Source organism: Numida meleagris, chromosome 3 (genome assembly GCF_002078875.1).
Source record: "Numida meleagris isolate 19003 breed g44 Domestic line chromosome 3, NumMel1.0, whole genome shotgun sequence".
NCBI classification, from domain to species: Eukaryota; Metazoa; Chordata; class Aves; order Galliformes; family Numididae; genus Numida; species Numida meleagris.
In genome coordinates, this window is record NC_034411.1 from 48398574 (window position 1) to 48425615 (window position 27042).

Below are 27042 nucleotides of genomic sequence, written 5' to 3' on the forward strand. Positions count from 1 at the left end.
TAACTTGTTCTTTCATCACTTGTTAGTCTGAAAGGAGAGGTGAAGGAAAGAGAGCCTTTTTGAACAGTAAAAATTTGTAAAAACACATTTTTTTCCATTTGTATTGACCAATCCTTTTTTTTTTTTGCGTGTATCTAAAATGGTAGTATTTTAAACTGATAAAGGAGTTGGTCACAACCATAAAATTTTGTGATAAGCTAGCAAAAATGGTTGCACCTTAATAACGGGGGTGAGGGGGGTGGGGGTTGTATCATCAGAATAGTGCAAAATAAAAATAGGCCTGGGGAGGATCTTAAAGAAGCAATGTAATCCACTCCCCTTCTCACAGACTCTACCCTACAGCATTCCTGACAGATGTTTGTATATTAACCTGTCGGTAGACATCTCCAAAGGCGGACATGTGTGAACTTCCCCAGCGGCTGCGCTGCTTTTGCTGCACTCACTGCTAGAAATCTTCACTTACGGTCTAACCACAATCCTCACAGCAACTGAAGTTTGTTTTTTTTTTTAACAATTGTCCTATATTTGAAGAATGTTGATTTACGCCTTCAGCCTTTTTTTCCCCTGATCAAACAGTGCCAGTTGTTTCAATCTTTTCCTCATTGGTTGCATTCTTTGTCTTCTAATCCTTCCTCATCTCCCTTCCTCGATTTCAGTAAAATTGATCTAAATCCACTCTGACCAGTGAAACCCAGTGCTGAGCAGTGCAAGATTACTTTCTGCATCTTGCTGACTTTAGTTTTGTTTATAAAGCCCCAAATGACATTGTTAACTTGGAAGTTCTTCTTGTTTTTAAAAAAGGTCATCTTGTGAAGGTGAGAACAAGCGTCAGCCATGCGGTTGCAAAAAACAGAACTAAAACAAAGTAGTATGAATGATGACCAAGAGCTGGCTTTTAGTAGAAATGCTTTTAATAAGCCACAAATAAGAAAAAAAAAAAAAAAAAGCCTGCACAATTACAAGGCAAATGTTTCCAGTTTTAAAAGGAAACACAGAAGCACAAATAGCAAGGAATGTTGCTTGTTAATAAGTCTAAATCTAAGAGTTCTAAATCTTTACCAAGAGAGAGTACCCTGGAAGAAATGAACCAGTAAACATCAGTGGAAGTTTAGCTTCTTTTGTTTTAAGAATGTTAGGAGCTAAAGGAACTCTAATAATAGCTAGAATTTGATGTAATACAAGATAGAATTGTTGATCATATTAGGGAAGAGAAAAAATGTCCATGTACAGGAATGTCTCTAGATTTTGAAATAATCTGGTTGATTTCTTTCCCAGTTTTTGCTGTTGGTGGGGTAGTGGTTTCTAGAGCAGGAGTTTTCTGTGTTTTCAGGTTGCTTTGTGTCAGATGCTTGTCCAACAGCAATGACTCTGTGCTCCCCATATGCCTCCCTTCAGCATGAGTTTCCTTACTGCGTGCTCAGGGACTTGCTCTGCACTAACAGGAAGGACTGATCCTCTGCCCAGGTAATTGTGCTGCTCTTTGGGTTTTGGAAACCTTTTTTTACACACAGATTTGTTGGTTACAAATCTATTTGTTGCTGTGCTGCCCTCCATGCTTACCTTTAAATTAAGACAGAGTTAGATAGATGGGACAATATTTGTGTGCACTTTTTTCTTACATCAAGAGGAAATAAAAATTTCACAGGTGAGCATCTTCCTATGGAAAAAAAAAAAAAGGTTAAAATCACAGTGCCCAAAATACGTCCTTATTAACACTGTTTCAGATATAAATCCAGACAGAACGTCTTGCTCAGTTCTTACTGTGAGCTGTGCTCAGTATAGCATCTTAAATGCATATTTGAACACTCTAATTATCCCATCTTCGTAATTAAAGGCAGGGCACTGCATTATCTCAAGAAGAGGCAGGCTGATACTGATACTGCCACTCCTCTGTATTTCAATAGCTATTTTCAGGTTAATTTCAGTGCCTAGAAGTGATACTGCCATGGTACTGCTAAAAGTATGTCCCAAAGTTATATTATACGTACTTTTCTTTAAAATTTGTCTCAAATTATTGCTGTTTCAAAATTACCTACTTTTTATGTTCCTCTGTTGTAAGATGCTTGCAGCAGTTTCTAGGAAGCGTTGCAAAGCAATGTGAATAAAAGTCAATCTTTGCCCAAATATAACAATAAAAGGGTTCGTGATTTTCGTGAAACAACCTGACAAGGAACAAAGGTGTGCTATCTGCAAGCCACCTCCTTTGTTGTAGTGCATTGTTTTTTAACGTACGCTATTATTTTATTGCATCATCTATGGCAGCACATCCTTTCATTTAAACACAGAATTACACTCTGTACTGCAACATCTTCCCCCTCCCTTTTAAAACATTTCTGTTTGATTCCATTCTAAAATGACCGGATGATATTTCTTCATCATTACATTGCTTAAGAGTGAATGCACAGATGTAATTTTCCTGTACAAGTCATACTTCTAAAAGAAACAGTTACATTGCCTGGTTACACAGCCATGTGGTTCCTGTCAATTCTTTTTTGATAGTGCATTATTGAACCTGAAAACTGCAAATCTACACTTGAGATACAGGTATGAGAAATAACAGCAGTACATTAAGGTAGACAGGATTATGACAAGTGAATTGTGACAAATGAATGGTTTCTACACCCCTAAGCTACAAATTGGATGGATCAAATTAATGAGGTGTCACAGGTGAAAGGAAGCCTGTTCTTTTGGGTGTACTTTTTTGTATTTTCTCTCCCTCCCATGTAAGCGAGGGAACCGTCATATGACAGGTAGAAACTAGTTTAGGTTTAAAAGTACAGATTTAAACCCAAAATTTCCTAAGAGCACTAATCATGCTTTAAGCACACTTACTACATAAATATTTATTGCCTTGGGAATGTACAGGTGTTTCCGTACTTTGACATATGCAATGCCTTAATAGAGCTTCATTATATGGAAGAAATTTTGTACAGTGCGGTAGGAATTACACATATATTAGAGCTATACAGGTAGACAAAACTGATTTCTTTAGCTGCTAAAAATAGAAGAGTCTAAAGAAATAGGAATCCCTTTCTAGTTATTGCTTGGGATTGTATTCCCTACCTTCTCTAATGCAAACTACTGATTCTGTACAGTAGTCATTGACTTATCGAATGGTTATAATGCAAATAAATTACATATTAATGTATTTCCTTAAAATACAACATAAAAAGGTCAACCTCATTTTAAAGAACAATGTGGTTTTTTTAAAGATGTAGAAGATTTCTCGATAGAAGTATTACTCCTAAAAATAAAAGTGAAACTTCCTAAATAAAAAAAAATTAAGTGTATCCATGCTGTAGGGCATCAAATATTTACAAGCAAGCTGACCAGAGGCTTATCAGAAAAAAAAAGTTACCAAGAGCGGTTTAAATCTTCTGGTTTCCTGAGGGTGATGGTCTTAGTAAGAAGAGACAGGTGACAATTATTTTAATTGGTAACAGCTCGATGCATGTACAGATTTCAGATGACTGCCAGATCCCGCATTTTGGTAGCTGGGAAACTGAGCTGGATGAGACCCCTCTGGTTCATTGAATGTCGTTCTATGAAGCTGCAATAAGATTTTTTTATTCCATTTTGAAACCAGTTTTCACCCTCCATTACTTCTGGGTGACTATTTCAGCACTTCATTTCTGTGATTATAAACTTGTTCTTACTTTTTCTGCTTTAAAAGCAGCCTGTTACTCAGTACCAGGATTGATTCTGACAAAGATTAACTGAAACAGGTAGGAGTTTTGCTTGCAGAAGGGCTGATGATTAAGCTTTAAAATATGCAGTGCACTGGGAGAAAGCTCCCAAGCTGGAGACCTCAACCTGATGGGAGTTTTTATGGGTCCATTACTACAGCTATTTAAAAGCACATCATAGAGTTAACTGATGGTGAATCCAACCTGTTCTTCTGGCTTTCCTGGTACGTGCGGCTGATTTCTACATATAGGTTTTCTCCTCTTGGCTGAGCTGGCTGCCCAGCTTCAGCCAGCCATAACCTTGATGCTGTCGTCAATAAATCAAGTTTCCATTTTCTCCACAGTTCTGGTCAATCTGCAGGTGCATACTCAGGCATCTTTGCAGCACTGAATACGTGGAGTGCAGCACAACTTTGGCTTGTGCTCAGAATCCCTGGCCATCGGCAGAAGACACGCATAATTTGGAAGTGAGGTTTGACTGGTATGGTGCTATTATTTCCAGCCAAATGGGCAGCACAGTGGTTTAATGGAAGTGGTGTTTGCCTCTTTGTACCCCAGGCACTTTCTTAAAAACTCACATTTAAATGCGTCGGCCTGGAAGCATCCAATGAGCTTAGAAGCTGTGGCTGAGGAGGATGGATGTGCACGCATGAGGCTGGGAACTCAGCAGTCTCATTCCCTTTGGAAAACTGGCTGCAACCAGAAGGCTAGGGAAGATGGGAGAAAAATCTGCCTTGAAAACAAATGATATGCCGTGTCTTTGGAACCACACAGAAAACACAGCGAGCAAGTGCCATGCCTGGTGATACAGGTGTGAAATAGTGCTAGAGGAATACGTGAAGCTGTTAGTGTGCAACTTGAGCTCATTTTCTGTGTAAGGACAACAGTAAGAGGATCGCCCACTGGTACAGCTGCTGGGAAGAGGCGATGAGCTACTGCAGAATAAGCTGCAGTGGTGTAGCGTTAAGTCAGATCTGCTCTGAACAGGGCCAGGTAGCACTGCACCACAAGCTAAAGGAGCCCTATCTACACTAGGATTCATCCTTTGTACTGTTGTTAGCAACAGAAAGTTTTTGCTGGAAAAAATAAAATCAACAAAGGCACCTTCTAGAATTGTATCCATTCCGTTTTTGCAAATTAGCTAAGTTCTCTTTAAAGGCCAGGCGCGCAGGACCAAATATTTAGAGAGGTTCTTAATGTTAAAAATAAATACACATCAGTGCATAGCACATACAAGAGAATTAGTTAGCTGAATTTATTGTATATATACAGTTATATGATTTACTTGTTGAGTAAATCATTTGAATGAGCAAATTCAGGTGCAAGCCTTCAGTGAAACTCAGTGTTTAGAAAGCTTGGCCTCCGCTCCCTTTCTCTGGGGAATGCAGATGTATCTCTGGAGCAGGCAGGCTGTCATGAAGCATTGGGAAAGCTGCTTTTGACACCTGTGCTTGGAAAACATTGTTTTCCTTGGTGTGAAGTTTAATTTGCTTTTAGAGATGCAAGGATGCAAGAAATGTTTTTCATCAAATTAAGAAAAATGAAGGCGCTTCTGTAGCAGACTAATTAGATAGCTATCTAAAATAAATGTTTTGTTTAACGCCTGATTTCTTTTTTAAATATATAAATACCAGCTAGTGGTTTAAAGCTCCTGTAGTTGTGAATGGCTCTGCTGTCCCCCACTGCAAACTACGTTTTTATTACTTCTTCCCAAGAAATTTATTTTGCTGACATGGGCCCTAATCCAGTAAAGTGTTAAAACACATGCTTAATTTTAAGCACAAGAGTAAAGCCAACAGCACAAATTTAAGCACAAATTTGTGTTCGGCCTAGCTGGGGCTATAATTTCTGGGTTATGGTCTGGTGGATTGTGTGCTTTTCTTAGAATAGGCATCCTCCTGAAAGAAAAAAAGACTGTTGTGTTTCTTTAAGGTATTATGTTATTTATCAGAAGATCTTGCAAATAAATGGACAAACAAGGAAATGCTGAGAATTTTTGGATGTCAATGAATTCTTTTAAATATCAAAGTTATGCAATCTTAAGAAAATTCCCGTAGCTCTCCTCCTCAACCTCTGCATGCTATTGTAGTAGGTGAACACCTCCGAGGCATGAGCTGACTGTTTTCATGAAAGACCAGCCAGCCACCTCGTGAATTCCTCCTGATACTTTCACATGGAGAAAGCCTTGTTTTCTGCATGGGCTCTTCTAGTCATATTGAGTATTTGAGCTAAGAGAAGGGGTGATCTTCCTTATTTCTAATGAGCTGGTGATGAGTTAGAAGTTCAATATTTCTTAATATTTTGCTCAGTGACACTGAAACATTTTTAATTGTGGATATATACAAGTGATCTTTTCTCATAGGGAAGGTAAAAGCTTGAGAGATGATGCGTGAAACATAGCTCAGATGGAACCTGACAGTCACACAGGTTGAACAGGAATTTGGTGACTGTGATGCAGTGCGCAGAGGATGGCTGGTTGCACAGTGAACCAGATTCCTGCAATTTTCACTCCTGCTGGCAGTCTCAGGCAGACCTAGGACAGAGTGGACCTGCAGTCTGAGCTGCCTTCTCCTTACAAGGGCTTGCATGAGATCTGAGATGAAACAAACCAGCGTGATGTGTATATAAGTTTACATGAGTGATTCTGTTTCATTACACTGGTGAGTTTTCTGCAGAAATGGCAAAGACAGTGCTGCTCTCCATCAAAATTAACTGTTTCTAATATATACCCACATTAGAAAACTCCTGGTTACCTTTTTTTTTTTAATATAGGATGGCTTAAAGGCTTTGTGTGTTCCGTTTGTGCCATGCGAGTTGTCAAGCACTACAGCTGAACGGAAGAAAGAATGTGGGGAATCTCTGCTAAGCTTTAATTTTACATACTTAAGAGCAGGCACAGGATTTGTTCAGAGCTTTATTATTGGGTGAGGAGTTAAGGTAATTACAGCAGCGAGGCAGAAGGCCAAAAGATGATGAAGAAGTCAAATACCAGGAACCATTTAGGTTTAGAGAGCACTGTGGGTTATTTTTTAAAACGTACTAGCCACCTACCAATGACCTCCTCCTGGGGGAATTTAAACACAGTTTAATTATTGCACCTCATGTGTTAACATTCACAATAAGATTAAGGACACTGCAGTTTACACTCTAGTGCTCACATTTACAAAGCGTGTAAAGGAAGGGGATTTGGCTGAAGTCAGTGAGACAGAAGAGGTTAAAATCAGTAGCTGGAAAATGAAAGAGCTGTAAGGCATTCTGCATGGTTTCTTACTATGAAAATATTCAGAACTGATTTGAATCTGGAACAGGAAAGTCATTCGTTTGGACTTCAAGGCAGGTTTCCTGCAAGCTGTACCTGTTCAGAAAACCATTCTTTGCCACAGGTTTCAACACAGTGTAAACTATAAGTAAGTGGTTGAGAGGAATCCTGAATAGGGATGCACCCTAGCAAGAGACTAGGTGTTTTGCTGAATTAAGACCCTCAAGGTATCCGTTATTATATAAACGTTAAGAAAAGCAGAAATGTATTTTTATCATTGTTTTCTACTGAACTTCCCACAAATGGTAGGAAACGGTGGACCTAGGAAGAAACGTTACTGATACTTCTTTATTTCTTCTGGACCCTCAGATGATCTTGGCTTTTTATATCAGTGAATTATCAAAAAAAAATTTCCTGAGAGAGGCAAATGCTATCATGAGATAATACTAAATGTGTCCCACCTATAGGTAGTGATTCAGCTGTACAACATGTGAACGAATATGGCTTTTTATTCAAACTTTTTGTATTCTCTTATTCAGAGCACTGAGAGACCTGTAAACTATTGATGCTATCAACTATGCACTTTTTCCATCTTAGTAAAAAAAACTGATTTAATACACCACTCTTTCCCAGTTCAAAAATGGCTATTTAACAACATAAAAGAAAAAAAACCCATAATTGCTTTAGGTAGGCCAAGATATTTTCCTTCCAAAGTAAATATTCTTCTAAGGTTCTCATGATCAATATAAATGAATGCTTCCTTTTCAAGCTATGACTTGAGAAAGAAAAAAAAACCTCTCAGCAAGTCTCAAAAAAAGGTATTCTTGTTGTATGTCAGTTTAATACATAGCCTATGATTATACTCCACTGCACCACAGCTCACTAAGCTTTTAAAATTGAAAGGCCAGGATAGGCTGCCTCTCAATGGATTTCCCTTAAGCAAAGGCCTTCCTTAACCAAATCTTGTGAGGCTGCTAGAACTCATGAACCTCTTAATCACGCCCTTATCTCAAATGTCATGTCTGCTCTGGACTCCTAAATAGATGAGCTGTGAGAAAGTAAAAAAGCTGGTGCTATCTTGAAGAAAGGAAGGGAGCAACCTGGAAAACCAGGGGAGTCTCAACAGTGATAGCGCAGCTGCTTGTGTGCTGGGGGTCGACAAGGAGCACATCAGGGGACAACAGCTTTTCCCAAAGGCACACACATGCAACCCAATCATCTAGAGCTCATTATAACCTTTGAATAACTTGAGCTGAACCATTTTTTAATCAAAACATTTTCTTCTACTTGAATGATCATACTTGTTTGTTATTTTAGGTCTTTTCATAAATTCTGAGCTCCTAGAGCTGTTTCTGATTTAAGAAGAAAGTGTTCTGGGTTTGGGTTTTGTTTTCTTTTGTGTTTTTTTTTTTTTAAACCAGACTTAGGATTACTCTGACGTTTATAACAGAAGGAAAAGGAACTAAATTAGAGTATTGACACTAGAGTTTCCAATACACTCCTCCAAGAAAACATCAGGAACTGGACTAGTCCAACACTGGAAGAAAAAAGGTGTTTTTTTGAAGCTTGACATAAAACAAGCACTCAGATGGAACACGGGAGAGACAAGCTTTGAGAACTTTCACTTGAGCAAACCAGTGCTGTGTTTGACCACAGCTTTGGCTTCGTGCTGTTGCTCTGTGGCTGAATTCCCTTTCAAATCCAGCAACATCCATTTCTGTACAACAGCCTGGGCAAGTTCTTGTGCAGTGGCACACAGCTGATAATGTCTAGATAGAACAGAAAAAGCACAACGCATGAGTTTTGTGAAATAAGGTGACTTTCTGTATTTCCTTGTCATGTTAGTAATATAATATCTAATTGACTTTATGGAAGAAGTTGCAGATGCAACCTCAGACTGGGGCCGTCAAGGACTGTCCTTTGGCCATTGAATCCAACCTCTGTATTTGTCAACCTGAAAACTGACAGACTTTAGGTCTAGAAAAATGGAAACAAAATTACCAGCTGACTGTTTAAGTGAAAAGTGATTTTAAGGCTCTCAGTGTCACTGTTTTCCATGGTGGAAAACTATTTTTAAACTCGATTTCAGATATAATTATGCCAGTTGTTGTGGATAGCTTTTAACTGCCCTCGTTCTCTTAGCTCTTGTAAAAACCATTCAGGGGATTTCAACATCAGAAATGTCTGAGCTCGTAAAATTCACTATAGTTCACAGAAGCAGTTTTCCTGTAAAAAAATATTTAGAATACATCCCAATCCAATTTATAATTTCACTTTCTCTCTGTGAATAATATAAAGTCTGACAAAGGCTTGAAAAACACGAACTTGTACTTTGCATTGCCAAAGTAAATGGGTGATATTTAAAATCCACAGCTACAGGTGAGGCTCTGAATTTACCTGACTACTGGGCAGGCAGCTGCCTGCACCTCAGTGATGACCGAAGCCATGATTTGCATCATTCTAGGAGTTACACCCTGATTTTAACATTAGATTTATCTTCCTACTTCTTGTTTCAGATACATAGGAAAACAGTTATTTCTGAATATCAATATAGAGAACGATTTTCTTAAATACAGCATTCTTTTCCTTTGGGAAGGTGTTAAAAATGATTTCAAATTAGCTGTTATAGACAAGAGCAATTTTAGCAACAGGCCCACATACAGATGCAATGTGAACAGAGTCTGGGAAGAGGAGAAAAAAGATAGAGCAGCTCAATCACACGCCGCGGTGCATAAGCACTGCAGCAAATACTGCTGATGAAGCTGTGAGAGATGGGCTTTCACTTTCCTGTGGCAAATCCCTGCTTCAGCAACTGCAGGCAAAAAGGATCAAATATTTAACTTGGTATTGAAACAAAATGAACACATCTGCCTGAAAGGTCAGGTACTGCTTAGCAGTTTGAAACAGTTGCGCTGGAAGAGTTGAACAGCAGTGTGCCTGAGTAGATGACTGAGCATATCATGGCACAGATTGCAGAAGACGTGATTAATGTAACTGTGAAATTACAGTGGACCAACTCAGCTACCACTCTTTGTGATGTTTCCATTGCATCTTTTCCTAGATACCCCTCTGCTCATTATTGCAAGAGACTACATTCAGTTCTGGCTGGTTTGGGGGAGATATTATTTTATCTACAATTAACATATTCCAGCAAACTCTCAGCCCTGTATAACCTTGACTCAAGACAAGATAGGTAACAACCTCTGGATGCGAGCATTTCATGTGCTGTAACTGCTGATGGACAGAACTGCAGGCTTCTCTGTTGCAGTATATGAAAATGACTAATTCTCACTGAAATGTATATATATGCCTATATTTCTGTATTTTAGAGGGGGAAGACAACTGTCTTCCTTTTCTTTTTTTTCCCCTCCTAACGTAACATCTCATTACTGGAGACATTGGTGGTGTGTCCCTGTCTGCTATATCAAAGAAAAATAGTCTCTGCTATTGCTTATCCTGGGATTCTCTGTTTGGCAATTTTAACTAAATGCAGTTGAGAGGGGTATTTTTTATGTTAGTACTTTCATTTGGAAAACATTCACTGTTGGAACATCAAAGTTAGTTTCATTTCTTGGAACTGGACACTTAGCCCAAATCATGTCAAAAATAAGTTAGTTCCTGCCTAACTTTTTATTATTATTATTATTGGTTTATGTCATTTTATATCACAAATGTCAATTGGCCCATCTCTCATCTGATGTCCTGTGAAGAAACCAGAGCCCTTCTCATCACGCCACTGCAAAGGCTATTGCAACTTTTAAGGGTTTAAGGGCAGACAAGAGAGATGGTTTAGAATGATGGCAGCCTAGCAATTTCACAGTTCCTTTCATATGCTGGAAGGCACTGGAAATCACTGGTGCCTCTGGGAGTTAAAACATCACTGTACTGATTTCTGCACAGTACTACTTTGTACTGGGAAATCTGAAAGTCCCTTTCCCTGCCAGGCCCCCTTCTAGGCTGCAGAGAGACAGTTCTACCCTGCCACCAATTATAAAGATTCTTTCTAAAGTATTTCTAACGTTGCAGATGAGGATTACCTAAAATCAGTGTACAGGCAGTCCGTTGCTAAACACCATGGGTCAGAACCTGCCAAGGGCAGCAGGGATAAAGAAAACGAGAGACGCAGGAAGAAAGGAATCGGAGGAAGAGTGGGAAAGTCAGTGGTGTAACATATCGCTCTCCACAAAAAAAAAAAACGCTGAGAAATGTAATGATTTTATGAACTCATCTAAAAGCCGTCTTTCCACTTAAGATGAAATACAAAGACCGACTCGAGCGTCCCACTGAGCCCAGGGATGCCTGTCCTTTCCCTGGAGGAGGGATGTGAGTTTGGCACGTTCGGACCTCGGGGCCTGCAGCTCCTCAGGCGGGGGGTGGTCCCCGTCCAGCCGGCATGCAGACCCGCTCTGCCCCCGGCTACTTCGGGAAGTTAGGCTGAGCGACAACCACGTACTCCGCGTGAAGCATTTAGACAGTTAGAGACGGCACCAGTATTTCTGACAGAAAGTGCCTGGCTCCCCCCTCTCAGAACAATTGTTTCGCACACAGGGGGGGGCTTTTTTCAAATCCAGCCTTTCCCAGTTCCCTTTTTTCCCCTCGGACGCCGCCCTGCCTCCCTCAGCTTCCTCAAGGAGCGTTTCGTTTCCCGCGGAGCTCCCTTTCCCAGGCGGGCGGTGCGCTCAGCCGGCGCCGCCGGCGGCCGCCACTCCCCGCGCGTGCCGGGGAGGCGGGGCAGGAGCCTCCGCGCCGCTGGTCCCGCCCGGCCTCGTCAGCTCCGCGCGGCCAACCCTCTCGGCGGGGCGGCGGAGGCCCGGCCCCTATTGGCGCGGCCCGCCCCCTCCCCCCGCGCGCGCGCGCGCCGCATCCCGTTAGCGCTCGGGGCTCGGTCTCGCGATGCTGGCCCGTCGCCGCCGCCGCCGCCGCCATATTGTGACACTATTTTGATTTGGAGCGCAGCGAGCGGGGGGAGGGGGAGGCCGGGAGCGACGCGGAGCCGCAGCGGTTCCAGCGGAGGACGGGAGCGGCGCCGCAGACACTCAACCACCCCCGGCCTCCCCGCTTCTCCCGCCTGCGGCGACGGCACGAACTCCCCCTCCCTTCCCCCTCCTCCTTCTCCTCAGCCACCTCCTTCTCCTCCCTCCCCCCCGCAGCGGAACGGCGGCGGCGGGAGGCTGCGGAGCGGCGGCGGAGCGGCTTGGGTCGGCGGGGTCCCCCCTGCCGGGAGGCGGCCGCGGCGGCGCTGGTGGCGGCGGTAGTGGCGGCGGCTGCCGTGGTGGGGGAGGCGGCGGCGGAGGAGGAGGAGGCGGAGGAGGAGGAGGCGGAGAGGCGGCAGCAGGGTAAGGCAGACCCCGCCGAGGCGGGCCTGGCGGCGGCTCCCCGAGGCCGGCTCCGCCGCGGGGCCGCTCCCCTCCCCGGGGGCTGCGGGGAGCGGCGCGGGGCGGCCCGGCCCGCAGGCCCGAGGCTCCGGGGCGGCCCCGAGCCCCGCGGCGAGGCCGAGGCGGGCCTCGGTGCGGGAAGGGGGCGGCCGGCACCCCGCATCCCGGCGGGCGGGGGACCCCGGCCTCCCGGAGGAGGGAGAGGGAGGGAGGGAGGGAGCTGCCGGGCGGCAGCGAGAGGTGGAAACTCCTTTTCCTCGGCGAGCGGGGAGGGATCGGCTCCGCGTGTCGCCCCCCGCGTCTGCGGGAGCCCCGCGTGCGTGGCGGGGCGGGCGGGGCGGCAGGTGACAGGTGCGGGGCGAGGCTCCGCCATTTGGGAGGTGCGGGGTCTGCGGGCTCCGAGGCCATATATAGGCCACCTCCGGTTTCCATTATTCAACTCGGTTTAATTGTTCGGTAGGAATTCTTGAAGTGGTTTTTGTAAGAGAGGTTTGCAAGACGGGAGATGAGTCCGGTTGGCTTTTTCTCTTGCTTTGTCCCCCCACGAGAGTTAGGAAGGCAGCAGGGAGGCGTGTAGCGCTTGGTCTCATTCATTGAGAGGCTGTGTCGGTGGTCTGAGCGTCCCGTCCTGTTAGCTGCTGTGCGGCCTTCGGGGCAGGGCCTCGTGTTCTTTGTGCTGGTCAGCTCGGCGGACCCTGCCCTGTGCCCGAGGCCCGGAGGTGTGTCCGTACTAGTGACAGCAAGTACGTACCTACAATCCTCAGAAGCCCTTCCTTGCGAGGAGTGGATTTCAGGTATGGTTTGTGGTCCTCAGTTTTAGGGTGTTTGATATGGGTTGAAAAAAGCTGTTGCCGAGGCTCTTCTCTAGAGAACTGAAAATGGTATTGCAAATCGTTTTCATTATACAGATATGTGGAAGATAAACGCTGAAGTCATTCTTTGGGACTTCTGAACTTGTTTTCCGTCATAACTATAGATGCTAGAGTTGTGCTGCACGTGCATTCAGTGAGGAGGGCTAGCTGCTATATCAGCATGGCCATGATTTGCTGAAACTGGGAATAATTTTCAGTTTACCCAATGATTTGCTGGATAACCAGGTATTTGCATTTTGTATCAGTATTTCACTTATTTGTTCTTTATCTGTATTGTTGAAATTGGGCATAGTCAGAACTCAAAATTCTGATCTTGGCAAGAGGGAAGTTCCACTGACAGATTAGGAGACATACATGTCACCAGCTTTGGTAAGTTCTGCTCTGCAATTTAAATGAGACTTGAGTCAGTGTAACTATTGAAGTTACTCAGATATTAAGCTTGCAGAGGTTCAGGGTAGATAGTACTTTGACCTATGCTGTAGCTGAGCTGGCTGTCAGTTTCTTTCATAACCTGGGAAGACCTGAGTCATTGTTTCTCATGCTGCTTCATGGGAGAGCCTGCAAAAGGGGAGGGGGAGAAAAGCTATTGGAGGAGGTACTTGGAGTTTGGGTCATCCTGATGTTGTGACTGAGAGATGCTTGATAGAGCTCCCTCCCCATCACTACCTGCGTGGGCAGTGCCATCTTCTTGATATACTACCCTTGCTCTTGCCAACTCTCAAAAGCTTTGTGAAATGTGAAGCAATTCCCATCCCAAGAGGAGTTAACGGGTTCTTCTCTCTTCCTCTAAATATATTGGTATGAATAGACTTCTTGAAAATGGACATTCTTCCTGTGGTAGTGTCCTGGTAGAAATTTCTCATCCAGTGACAGGATGGAAGAAAGCAGTAGTTTTTCTGAACATGGCATTGCTTCGAAGACTGAGATGCTGCATTGTTTCATAAGGGTTTCATGAATAACTAGTATGCCTTTCAAGCCTTGTAGAATCAAACCTGTCATCTGTTGAAGAGATTATTTTCTGCAAACTTATATACTTTTTTTTTTTTTTTGCTAGGGAGCTTTAAGAGCTTTTGGCAAACTTTCTTTGTGAGAGTAAGTACTTTGAAACATAAAACTAGATTGTTCTTCATCCTATGGCACGTTCCTCCCTCTTACCGTGATCTCTGGTTGGAAACACTGGAAGAAATAAGTTGGTCAGATGTGACCTCGAGTTTATAAAATGACTGTAAATTTAGGACTGAGGGATCAGGCTGATCTTTTCTGAACTGTTGCAGGCGGAATGCTGAATGATGTTGCTGTTGGTGCTTTTACAGGAAATAGAACAAAAATTCCAGTGATTCAGAACTGGATTTTTTTAAAGCTATACTCAAAACTCAAATATTTAAATGATTGTACCGAAAGTTAACTTGTTTTCCACTAATGTGTACCATGATTCAGATTTTGCATTTTTTTCTCTTCAGTTGCATAGTAGATTACCTCAACTGGAAAAGTATAGACTTTGTATTTCGAGCAGGAAAGATAATGGTGGATGCTCCAAAACATCTTGCACACTGATTAGCAAACTAATTGTGTTGGGATCCCCACGCATAAATTCAGCTGAGAGGAAGAAAGCTGTCAGATTCACAGTTGGATAAAATTTTTGATTAAACTCATAATTGCATTTGGAGGTTTCAGTATAATGGTTGTTTCAGTTTCTCCCTCTCTTAGTTATTCTTACCTGAAAAATCACTGTGATAGTATTAATGCTGTCCTTAACAGAAGTTTTTGTAGACCTTCTTTTATAATTGTATTAGAGTGACAAACGTATCTGTTATTGAATTGAACAGCAAGCTCAAAGTATTCCAACAGTATACAGATGTATAGAGTTCCTTCTAGCTTTGTGTTGTGCTGCCTTTGGATTTTTGTGTTCCTCAGTTAGTAATAATCAGGTTCTGGTGAAACCGAGTGAGGTAGCGGGACGTGATTGAAGTTGAGAGTTCTGTGTTGCGTGTACATAGTATCTGGATATTCCTGGAACACGTCTGTCGTAGAATGAAAAGATCTCTAAAGAGGTGCAGTTAAGGTGTGCTAAATAGTTAATATTTTTAGAATGTTCTAGGTATAGTCAGATATTATGGCATTATGGACAATAGCTCTTTACTATTCTGAACAGAAATTGAGATCAAGTTTTACTGTGTTTAATGATGAGTGGTTTAAAACTCATTCAGATCCTGGTTGTACTATGAGCGGCTGTTAGTTTTTCCTTTATTTAAATGTCAGTGTTTCAGAATGGATGTAAAACTTGTATTCTTTCTAATGTTTAGAAGGATGTTGACTTAAAAATACGTGGTAGTAAAAAAACAACAACAGAAAAAAATGTACATTTCAGTTATAGGTTGCGTGTAGTAATTCTTAAAACATTAAAGAAAGAAGTATGCGCACGTTAGTCATTATATTATTAGGTTTGCTGGAATTTACAAACAAGAGAAAGAACAAAGTTGCTATACATGCTCAGTACTTTTATGATGTTCTTAAGTTAGCCTTCGAGTGTTTATCTAAAGCTTGTTTCAGATTTAATGCAATGTGGTGTTACATGTACGGGGACTGGTTGGACTGCTGGGGCTGCCGGTGGGAAGGCACATGTCCACGTGTTTTCTCCCCTCATCAAAGACACTAATTTGGGTTTCTTTTCTCTGCAGAGCTGCTAGTTTTCACAAAACCCGTAGAGGCCTTTTTTAATCTTTGAGACTTTTACACCTCCTTTAAAATGTCTTTGAAATTGTCAAATGATGCAAATTGTCCTTAAAAGGACAACTAGAACTTGTAAAAACAACTTCTTTTAAGAAAGCTTGCTTAGTTGTACATAGTAGAAAATAAAATTCTTGCAGCTTGAGAACTCAGCATCAACTGACCTCGCATGGATAAGATGTTGAGTTGCATCTATTTTCTGTGAAACTTTCTGAAGAAGAGGAGTTGCTGTTGAAGAGATTGGACTTGAGTTTTGTGCAGGTGCTTCTGCGTGCTTACTCCAAACCTCCTCATTTTCCATTTCTTTTCACTCTCTTTGATGCGTGGGCTACATTAGAAGCAATAAAAAACCACTGGAGAAGTGTATAAAGATTGAATAGAAAAATGTTTCAGACAATACTCAAAAACAATAAAAGTGTTGCTCCAGACGAGTTGTTGACATCTTTTTTAATATGTATTTGTGTAGTGTATAAGCCGTCTTTAATTTATTTTTCTAAAGACACAAATCTTGAGCAATTACCTTTCCTCTAATCCCATGCCTCAGTAAATTTTAAGCTTGTCAGCTAATTTCAGCAAACTAGCCATGGGGCAAGGTCTTGGAGATTTTACATTTTAGTAATATTTAGCAGGAATGTTCAAGTTGATGGCTTCATTCAGTAGAAGATCTCTTCGGGGGAGAGTTTTGCATGGGTTTAGCACTACCTGTATTTAACATGCCATTTGGCCAACAAACGGCTGTCTTCAGGTTAAAAACTAGCTATGATGTGCAGTACTCTTTTTACAGTCAGCAGTTAGAGGATGTGAGAGGTTAAGTGTACTGTGGCTAGAGTTTGGAAGAGAGGGGGGAAGATAATAGGCATCTGGGATAGAGGTGGAATGCAATTACTTGGAGCGTGGGGGCATGGCTGCACGCAGATCTGTGGGAAACGGGGTGGTGATCTGCTGTGCATGGGGCAGTTCCTTGAACGGGAGGGCTAGCAGCATCTGCCAGTTTTGGTTGCTGAACAAAAATCATGTTGCGTTAGATTCTTAAGAAGATGAAGACTGAAGGGGGGAGGAAGTGATGGGTGAGGTAGCAAGGCAGATGGCTGGGCTGCTGAGCTTGTGTTGCGGCAGTGGCACGCTCTCAACTGCGGTGCTTAAAAAAACTCTGAGGTGGCTGTTATGTGTGTGGTGGTGATGTTACTTCCACTCTTGAAACTTCTTCTGTGCCTGTTTGTATGGGTCTGGCTCAACGCTTGACTGCGCTTACACCTATCCTGGCACGTGGCGTGTAGCAGCATGGGGCAAGAATGTGTGCCAGTGAGGGAGTAGTTGTGTAAGCTGCACAAGGAATACGTGTTGTTTTCAACGTGTTTTATATCAAAAGCATTGTTTCATTGTTACGTCTCATTTTATAGTGGAAATGACTTAGGTGTTTGATGTTAATAGTTTAATTCATTGATGCCTATGTGAGCTCTTGCATGCTGTGGTATATTTAATGTATTCCCAAGTGCAATAGATGCATCTGTGAAGTAGCATCAAATTATTTTAATAACCCTAAGGTAATCTATTTTTTATTACACCTCCAAGTGAATATTTTACATAGTTCATGGAATCTTGAACTAAGTCTTTTTCTTGTATTTTGTAGATAAGTCTAGAAGAAATAGATGAGAACTCACTGGCAGGCTCATGAAATATACTCCTAACAGTGAACTTTTCAATTCTGTTTGCTGCAGCATTTGTTCTGTTGGGTAAGAAGATGCTTTGCCTTTTTCATAGGTGACTTAGGTGACTTTTACAGAGACCAAGCATAAATATGTGGTTAAGGAGTGATTATTAGAAAAATTCCTAATGGCTGCCAAACTGGGGGCTTTAGAATGCTTTTTTTTTTTTTTTTCCAGAGAAAATTTACAGGTATGTGCTTTTTAAAAACAAAGAGAACTCACCATTGTTTGTTGATCAGTATGTTGTACTTTTTCAGCAGTGCATGGTTTCAGCGCCTAACTGCCTCCCCATACAGTAGTACCTGTTTTTGATCAGATGCTTCAGAAGCTGCAAGTAAAAAGTACATCCAGATAAATCATCTATTTTCCAGAAGCTATTTAGAAAAAAAAATGGCTTGATACTTCATATTGAAGGTTAGAAATACAGGAAAGACTTTTCCCGTGTTTGTCCTTAGTGTGATTTCCCCAGGTGGAAAAAATAATGCACAGTTTCACCTTCATGGGAAAAAGCCCCACACACTTCAAAGAAATGAAGTTATATAATGCAGCATCTAATTGTATCCCTTGTCAATTCATGTTGTCTTTGAACCCTTAAGAAAGTCTCTACCTCCTCTACCCTTCCTGGCGTGAGCATCTCTCTTTATAGTACTCAGCTTTTTACTGAGTAAAACTTTATTTTTTTCTTGACTTTTAAAAATCTGTCTATGCAGATTTTGTAGAATGCAGAATTTACCTCCTCTAAGCACCATTTTACTCTCATCCTGTCGTAATTGTATGTGATCTAGAAAAGAACTGATCTGTTTGTTTGTATGCTTTCTTCACTCTTCCTTGCCGTTAGCCAAGTATGTGATATCTACTTCACAATTCGAATGTTAGTGCCCTCTTGTTTATGCTTATTTATACTTTTCTTTGGTATTTCTTCTCACCTGTTCCAGTCATTCTTTTTAGGAATTCATTTTCCTTCTTAATAAAACAGATCAGCGCTTGTCATTTCTTTTTGGTTCTGTTTCTTCTTCTGAGTATCTGTTGCTGAGTTTGTCCCTACTCTGGCCAGGCTTTCCGGAGAGAAAAATAAAGTGTCATGAGTTCTGTGCTTGGATTTCTTTCAATTCATTCATCTGCTTCAAGTTGCAACTTTCCCTTTGTTGGACAAAGCGTTTTTTGAAAGGGGATGGTAGGTTGTTGTTTTTTTTTTTTTTGGAGAGCCTTGTTTAACAGGTCTAAGCAGTTGTGAACAACAGTGAGAATCTCCATGGGCTCAGCAAAAGTGTGCTTAAGAGGCAGTTTAGTTTGCTAAGTACTGGTTGGCTCATGGAGAAGGTACTTGAATTAAAAATGTTAGTGTCTTGTCCTCCCTTAAAAAAAGACAGAGCATATTTGTCTGATTTTTGGTAAAAGAGTATGGGTTTTGTTGTTTTTTGTTGTTGTTGTTGTTGGGTTTGTTTTCTTTTGTTTTCCTTGGACTGTGTAGTTTAAACTGTTCTGCTGAAATAGTTGCCAGTACCAGATTATTGTATATCTTATTTATGCTTTGGTGTTGGCTAGACAGCTTGACTTGGATTTGGCTCTATTGTACAAGGCACTATATAAACATTTGTTAAGTCAGCCTCAGAAGAGTTTGCAATCCCATAAATTAAGTAGGTTTACCAACATGCATATATTGAATTAGGCAAAGGCATTTAGCTAAGTATTTGTGTTAGCTTTAATTTGTTACACTGTTGTTAGCTCTTCAGTGAGCTTAAACGGTGCGTATCTTACAGGGGGGAAAAAATGAGATTGTCTGCTTGCTGTGGTATTATCTTTAATAGTGGTAATTCATTTAGCTGTTTTGACACATGACTTTTAAAATCTGTCCGAGTGATTCATGCAAAAGTTATGAAGTTACTTAAGTAGAACCTCTCTGTCCTGTGTTGGTCGGTAGCTGCTTAGGGTAGAGGTAGGCATATCAAAGCTGGGAGTTCTGTTGGAGACTGTGGCAGTGGCTCACGTTTGTGCTACTACACTCAGAGCTTCAGTCGGAATGAGAAAACTTCTTTGTAAAATGAGTTAATACAAATAAAAATGTATTTTTGTATTTGGGTTAGGGCTTAACACCTGTATTAAAGGGGTTCATAAAGAATTAATTTCAGCTCCTCTATGCAAAGCACACTTTGATGTTTCTTTCCCGTCCGTAAAGAAGTACAGTACTTCTGGGGTTCCTCTTCCACATTGTCTGATAAAGGAGAAGAGAAAAAAATTGTAAGCAGCAGGAGAGCAACTGTTATTCAGATTGGGGAAATTTCTGTTTTCTCCAGCCTCATGTTTCTAGCAGGTAATGTGTTGAGCAGCAAGGTTCAGAGAAAATACCCGTTATTTGTTCCTTTTTCCTCTACATAGGGCTGAAAACCCCTGTGGTTTCCACACTGAAAGGAAAACATCAGTTCTTCCATTAGTGCTTTCAAACACGCACTTCAGATGAAAACAATATCAATATGGTAATCTATTATCTTTGCTTTTCTGGTGAAAATAGGTCTTATCGAGGCTGTGAACGGTACCAACGTATTTGCATTATTTTTGATGCATGAAAGCATGAAATCCTTCCATAATACAGCAGTATGTCTGCAGGGGTTGCCAATATAAATGCAGTTGTGTGTGCAAAATGATGGTTTTTCTGGGAGGGCTCCTACTCACCCAAGTGGAAGTGTATTGATGCAACGTATGCCTTCACTGCCACCAAAAGAGTGCTCTTGTCAGTGTGTCTGTGTAAATGAAATGCTCTTGGAATATACAAAACAATGTAGCCTTGAGATAGCAGCTTTAAAGAAAAAATGACAATGCAGATGTTTCTGAGCAGGTGGGCCAGTCTGAGAGCTTGCTGTGATGGAAAGATGAAAATTTCTTTCACCAACACAGATAGTTTGCCTTTGATATGTTTCAACTGTTTGTGAGCCTGGTCAATCTGTGAACTGGAAGTTAGAAAACTAACCAGAGAAAAATGGATTGCTGTTCACTTTCCTAGGTGATCTCACTGAATGAGCTGCAAGGTCAGTTCAGCAGTCTCCTGTAACATCATGCTGATGGTGATGTTTCAGCATGTGTAGTTGCCATCCTTTCCCTTTCATTCACTGATGTGGGTTTGTAGTATAATACCACAAATAACTTTTTCTGCACAGCTGAGGTAAGGAGAAAAAAAAAAGGCATAAAGAGTTCTTAAAAGCTTTGTTGCTGATGGATTTCCTAGGCCTAGAGAGAGACCTGGAGTTTGATGAGAGGCTGAGGGCGGTGTTACAATAACCAAGTAGTAAGACCAGTTCAAGTGGCCACTTCTGCCAACCTGTGGCCCTGCAGCTGTGTACAGGGTTACCAACTGAATCACTGAAATAATGCAGATTGAAAGCTATTCCTTGATGCAGGACAGGAACTCCTTGAGCTCACTTCACCAAGAGAACATGCACGTGGATTCTGGCAGTGAGATCTTCACCAGTGGCCTATGTGAGTGAAAGATGTTAACTGTGATTTTTCTTGTTACCTGGAGATAATTGAGGAATCTCAAACGCTTTAAACAGGCATATTTTCATTAGTGCACTTCAAGTGATGGTGCCTGTAAGAATCCTAGCAGTCTCCTCTTTCCCAGTAGGAATGGCTAAGTTTTTCAGAGGCATTTAATCTTTAAATGTTGTAGCTTTATTATTTTTTTTTATTATTAAATCTTTTGTAATGGGTTTAGTTTCAAGTAAACTCCCGGTGACAGAGAGGTATCCTAAAGTCAAAGTACCACCTAATGGTGTTAGCAGAGTTGATGGAGCTACAGGCTTCCTTCCTGTTGAAAGTGGCCAAAAGACCAGGCCAAACTGTAGCTTGTGTTTCTGCAGCGTAGAGCCAATGGCAACTCTGCGGAATGTTTTTTCCACTCTCTGTCAGTGAGCAGGGAGCTTCTTGCCAACGCAAATGAGATCTTGAGACCTGTAACTTGACTCAATATAGTTAATTCTGAAGAAAATACTTGAGCTAAAAAAAATCTCCAATGTTGTAATAGTATAAGATTTTGTTAATCATTTTTTTTTTCCTGGTTTGGAGTATTTAGGGGGGAGTACTGGAACAAAATAATATTTCAACTCTTTCCTGTGATTTCAAGCTTCTGCCTCTGCGATAAGGGCAAATCATCACCTTACGCTGGCCTGTCAATGAATGTTGCAGAATGCCTACAACAACTTCTCAGGCTGTCGAAGTTCACCGACTCCAAAAGCACTTTCTCATTGCTCATTTTATCATTGCTGTTTAGCACATCTTTGCCTTCTGCAGTTTTGTTTTCTGATGTAGATGCACTGACTAGCTAAGATTTCAAATACATTTAGGAGAAGCCTAGCAGTAGTGCAGCTTCTGAACTTAGGAATTTGTTGTCACTGCTTCATTTCTGAATCTTTTGTGAGAATCAAACTACATGTAATTAGAAGGAATAATGCTTATTTTTTTATTCATCTATGGGGAAAAAGTATTTTTATCACGAAATTAAAGCGTGGAGGTTTTCTTCATACCTTTATTCTTGCCAGCTCTTGTGAAAAGTCCACATCTGTGTTTTTAAATTATCCCAGCCTGCAAACCACAGCTTAGTATTTTTGCAGGACAAACAGAAAATTGGAATGGGTGAAAAATTGAATTCTTATTAAATACAGATCTAAGTGTAGTAGTTAGAAATCCTTTACCACTTAATCTGCATATTTTTCATCTCATCTTTCAAAAGTCAGTCTGCTTTCATTAACAGCCCTCTTATCTTTATTGCAAATGCAAGAAATATATTATGATGTCTAAGCTGTGAAGAGCTATCCAGACTGACAGCCTTACTTTTTTCCCCCATATGCATTTGTTTCGTATGTTTTTTTAAAATAGGATTTCAATTTAGTTCCCTGAAAATACCTGGTATCTGTTTGTATTTGTGCTTAGAAGAATAAGCTTAAACACCGAGGTTTAGCGGAGTACCAGTTCTTCTTTTTTGTATGTACTTTGATATTTTGCAAAGAGACAGAGCTAATTTCTTAGCTAAGGGCTTTGTGGTGATGTAATATTTAGAGAACACAGGTAAATGTCCGATCTTGGTGGGAAGATAAATGATTAATAAAGGAAGTGGGAAATTCATTTTTAGAATTATTAACAAGTTAATGTTTGCCATTTTAATAATCAGTTAAACTATTAGCTTTTTTTCATATGCCACTTTCAGAAAGCAGCTCTTCTCTATTTTTGCTTCTTGATTATAGTGTAATCTTGATTTCTTACTTTTTAAGTAATAATTTCTATTTTTTTTCTGTCCACAGTTTGCCAGAAAGAGCTTGAAATAGTAATAAACCAGGGACAGAATCTAGCTGCAAATGCTCCGACTTTTTTTTTTTTTTTTTTTTTTGGAGATGGGGGGTGTTTTTTAGTCTTATGTAAATCTTGTCACTACTGCAGGAGTCTGTTTTCCTCTGAGGCGGCATGACAAAAAATGGAGAACCTTAAAAGGGTTGAAGCTTCTTTCTCACCCTTCACTGAGGCATCTTTTCTATTCTTTCTTAACTCCCAGCTATTGCTTTCCTCATCTGCCTTTTTAAGAGCAGGATATTTTTAATTTTTTCCTTTGGAGTATCTTGTTGTCTTGTTAGTCTGTATCTGGTGTCAAGACCTTTATAAGGAGATACTGTTAAATATGAAAAAAGGTGGCAGATAATTTAATTTGTGAAAGGATCAGTGGCCATTTTTAAAGCAGTGCCTATTAAGAGGCCTTGAGTAGGGCATTTCTGTTCTTCCCAACTTTCCCCATCACTTACTAAACTCCTCTTCCCAAATCCTATGTGGAATGAAGTGCAGGAAAAAATTAGTATTAATCCTTTACATGGCAGGAAGTACAGTAATCACATCTTTCTTTCCTTAATGGAAGCTTAGAGAAAAAGTAGCATCTTTCTTTTCTTTGAAGAAAATTTGTAGTGGGAAACTCTGGGGAGGGAGGGAGGGAAAATGATTCCTGGGTAGGAAATCTGTATTTTTTCCTCTACAGAGGGTAAGTATGGAAAAATAATTGGAAGCTAGAGGTACGGCTGTTTATAGATGTATGTGTCTTTTGCCTCCTTGTAGAAATACAACAGGAAAAATAAGATATTTTGTTGACACATGCATGAGTATTTCTACTTGACTCTTCCTTGCTTGTGTGTGTTACCTTATCTTCATGTGAGGTTGTTTTTGCTATTGTTTTTTGTTGCTGTTTTCCCCCACGTTTATGTGGGTTTTTGTACTATTTTTGACAAAGTACTCTGAAATTGACAAAAAGTAAGTGGAAACGAGAAGGTTCCTTCCAATTGGTGCATCAGAGGCCTTGGTTTTGTCTTTTTGTGTGTTACTTTGGGAACTAACAGAGGAGAAAGTGAGAACAGTTCCTAGGTTTTGTGATCATCCCCCTTCCTTTCTTTCCCCTTTCCCTGGCAGCATTTCTGTGACAGAAATCTTCTGTTACCCTAGGACCTTCTGCCACTGCAGTTTTCCAGGTGAAGATAACAGCACTTAGATTCAACCTGAGCTCTGTTAACCTAAAACTACTGCAATCTTGCTGTAGACTGCTTCCTAATATAAGCATCCTTGCTATCCAAGGGCCTTGCTTCCTCTCATAGAGAAACAGAGAGATGGAAAAGTGGACTTTCTGTGTCCATATTCTTTTCTACAGCATTGTGTTTAATAGCTGAAGAGTTTTTTCCTTAGCTGTTGCAGCTTCCCTCTTGAGGGTATCGTACCAACCTTGCTGAAACTTAGCCACCCGCTCTCACTTTCTGTGCTGTCTTTTAACACTGTTGTTAAAACACAGCCAAACTAATCTTGTGTAGTTGGACTAGATGTTTTGCTTCCTCAGTGCTTATTCTTGTGATAAAGCAACGTAAAATCAGAGAGGTCTCTTTTACAACACTACATTGGTAAAAGAGGGCTTTTTCTCTGTCTTCCAAGATTACTCTTGGGAAAACCTAAGAGTGTGATTTATAAATCTGAGTTGGCTCAGCCCCTTTCCTTGTGTTGGCACTGGCATTTGTCTGACTCAAAGCTAATCTAGCAGAAAATTAACCCTCTTTTTTCTTTTTTTCTGGTTTTGCTCCCTGAGCTGGCTCACAGCAGGATCAGATGCATGCCAGCCTTGGCTCGGATCACAGAAAGGAGGGAGGGATACGCTTGCCTGGGAGCAGAAGGAAAGGCAGTGGCAGTACTGAATTGGTGTTCTAAGTGCCTGGAGGATCTAGCCATACTACCACTGAAACATAACCAGTAAATGACGGATTAGTAAATGGGATGAGTCCCTGACTAAGATGCAGAATGTAATTTGCCAGAGTCTGGCTTATAGTAGTTCTTTACCCAAATATTGGCTTTATAGGTGGTGGATCTCTCATTAACTACATAAACTGAGTTTTGTAAAGAGGGAAAGTACGAAAAAGAAAATGGGACAGAAAATACTCAACCAGCCGCAGCAACCCAGAATTAAAAATACGCATGTTATGTAATCCGCTGTAGTCCTTGACCAGGAGAGAACAGTAGTAAGGGTTGCCGTGAAATTTAACATCCAAGTTCGTGAAAGAAACTGGGATGATTCTCAAGGTGTGTCTTGAGAGCCAATGATAAGGGGTCAGAAGTTGTGTTGTTTGGGTTGCTGAGGGAAAAGAAGTTAGAGATTGTGGGATTTAGCTGCTTAGTTATCTGATTCCATGCCCACTGGTCCAGTTACTACAGACCTTTCATTCTGCTTGCATCTGTTTCTGTGGGAAATGAAGCCTGGGACACTCTCTTCTCTACCTAAGTGTCTTGCAGTGGTCGTACATTTTACTCTTCTCAATGTTCAGTAGCAATAGATGATACTATTGCGAAAGGTGATAGTGTTTTGAAAATGTACTTCCAAGCAGTGGGTGGATTTTTTCCTTGCTCATTAGCCTCCTTCTGCCTCCCCGCCCCTCAGCTGAGCAAATTATTATGGAAGGGGAGTTAAGAGAGGCTGTGCCACTCTGGATGCTACAGGACAAGGTGTCGGTAGTCCTGCTAAGTCAGACTTCCAAGCCTAGCAAGGCAATCATTTTCCTTTAGTAACCACAGCTATTTTCTCAGGAAAGTATGGGTAATGTAAGGGAGCAGTGCACAAAACTGAAGATGTGTTCTGTTTTTAGACTGTGGGACTTGCCTCTTAATCATACACTTCATTATTACATTATATCTTTGCTGTTCTCAAAATATGATGTCTTTGAATAAACCTCTTGCATGAGAATTTCCCCCAAATCCTTAAAATAACCAAGAATGTTTGTTCTCATTAGAACTCTGCTTTTACTCTACTGTAACGAGAGAAATCTGTGACTGATTGCTTTAGCTGGTCATTCTTGAAGTTTTACAAGCATTTTCTCTCCTTCTCTCCAAAAAAAACACAACTTTTATCTTTCAAGAAGAAGAAGTTTTCTCTGACTTGGGCTCTTCTGCTTGATACAACTTTTGTCTGTAACATATAATTATTTTGCATGGTATATTTTAATAGATACGTGAAACTCTTCCATATGCTGACAGTGTTTCTCTTCTGGAGTGAAGAAGTGGTATTGTCTATAATGAAACACTTTAATTGCTATCAGTATTTCATTTTATTTTTATTTTTCAAAGAAGCCTGAGGATTACAGGTGTTTGTAAGGAATATATATATGTTTTTTACTTCAGCAGTTAGATCCTTAGAGCATCACTGTCCCTATGATCTGTTAAGGGATTATGATGGCGATTTTCAGTTACTTGCTTTATAATTAGACAAATGTGTTGGTAATATAATAAAATTCTTTGGTTGTTCCAAACATATTTCTACTTTCTACATCATGTATGTAGAGCAGACATTTGCTTTTATCAGTATCTAAGCACATCGCAAGCAGGGACATAGCCTCAGGTATAAAACCTAAGTCTTCTCTGATAATCAGTTTTGAGGCTTGGAGGTTTCTCAAGTTTTAATCATCTTTACTTTTTTGTGTGTGTGTTTTTTTTTTTTTTTTTTTTTTTTTAACTTGCAGCCCACTTACCTCTTCCCTGGGCTGAGAAAATGAAATTTAAAATGTTATAGACTGCTGGAGATAAAGGGGGAGTGAGTGAGCTTTGAGTCTTAAAGCCATGGAAGTATCGTATGTTTTGGTGTAGATAGCAGTGTTAGCAGAGGAGCCAGTAAAATTATCTTTAATTGGCAGATGGAGTTTCCAAGAACTGTATCAGCGAGACATGTAGGCACGTTGGACTTTTGGTGCGGGGGACCTTTTGTGTTTAAATAGTACTTTTCACCTTTCCCAGGCTGACAGCAGCGTACCCCTTACGCACTACGAAAACTCTTAGGTTACAGTGCTCTTGTTACTGATTGCTTGAGGACCTTTCTCCTATGTTCTGGTCTTTCCTGGATATCCTACAAGAAAATATGTACTTTAGTCT

The 27042-nt window shown here is 40.9% G+C and overlaps 1 protein-coding gene across 3 annotated transcripts in view; it reads left to right on the plus strand.

The window, feature by feature from the left end:
* The window catches only part of TAB2 (TGF-beta activated kinase 1/MAP3K7 binding protein 2), a 63061-nt gene continuing 48591 nt past the window's right edge, over positions 12573-27042 (plus strand). The window contains exon 1 of one of the 3 annotated variants that reach the window (XM_021390189.1): positions 12573-13114. The gene's annotated coding sequence lies outside the window, so the exon portion shown is untranslated. Of the gene's footprint in view, positions 13115-14259; positions 14285-17543; positions 17653-27042 lie in introns of those variants that run through there. The other 2 variants (XM_021390190.1, XM_021390191.1) reach the window with 2 other exon arrangements.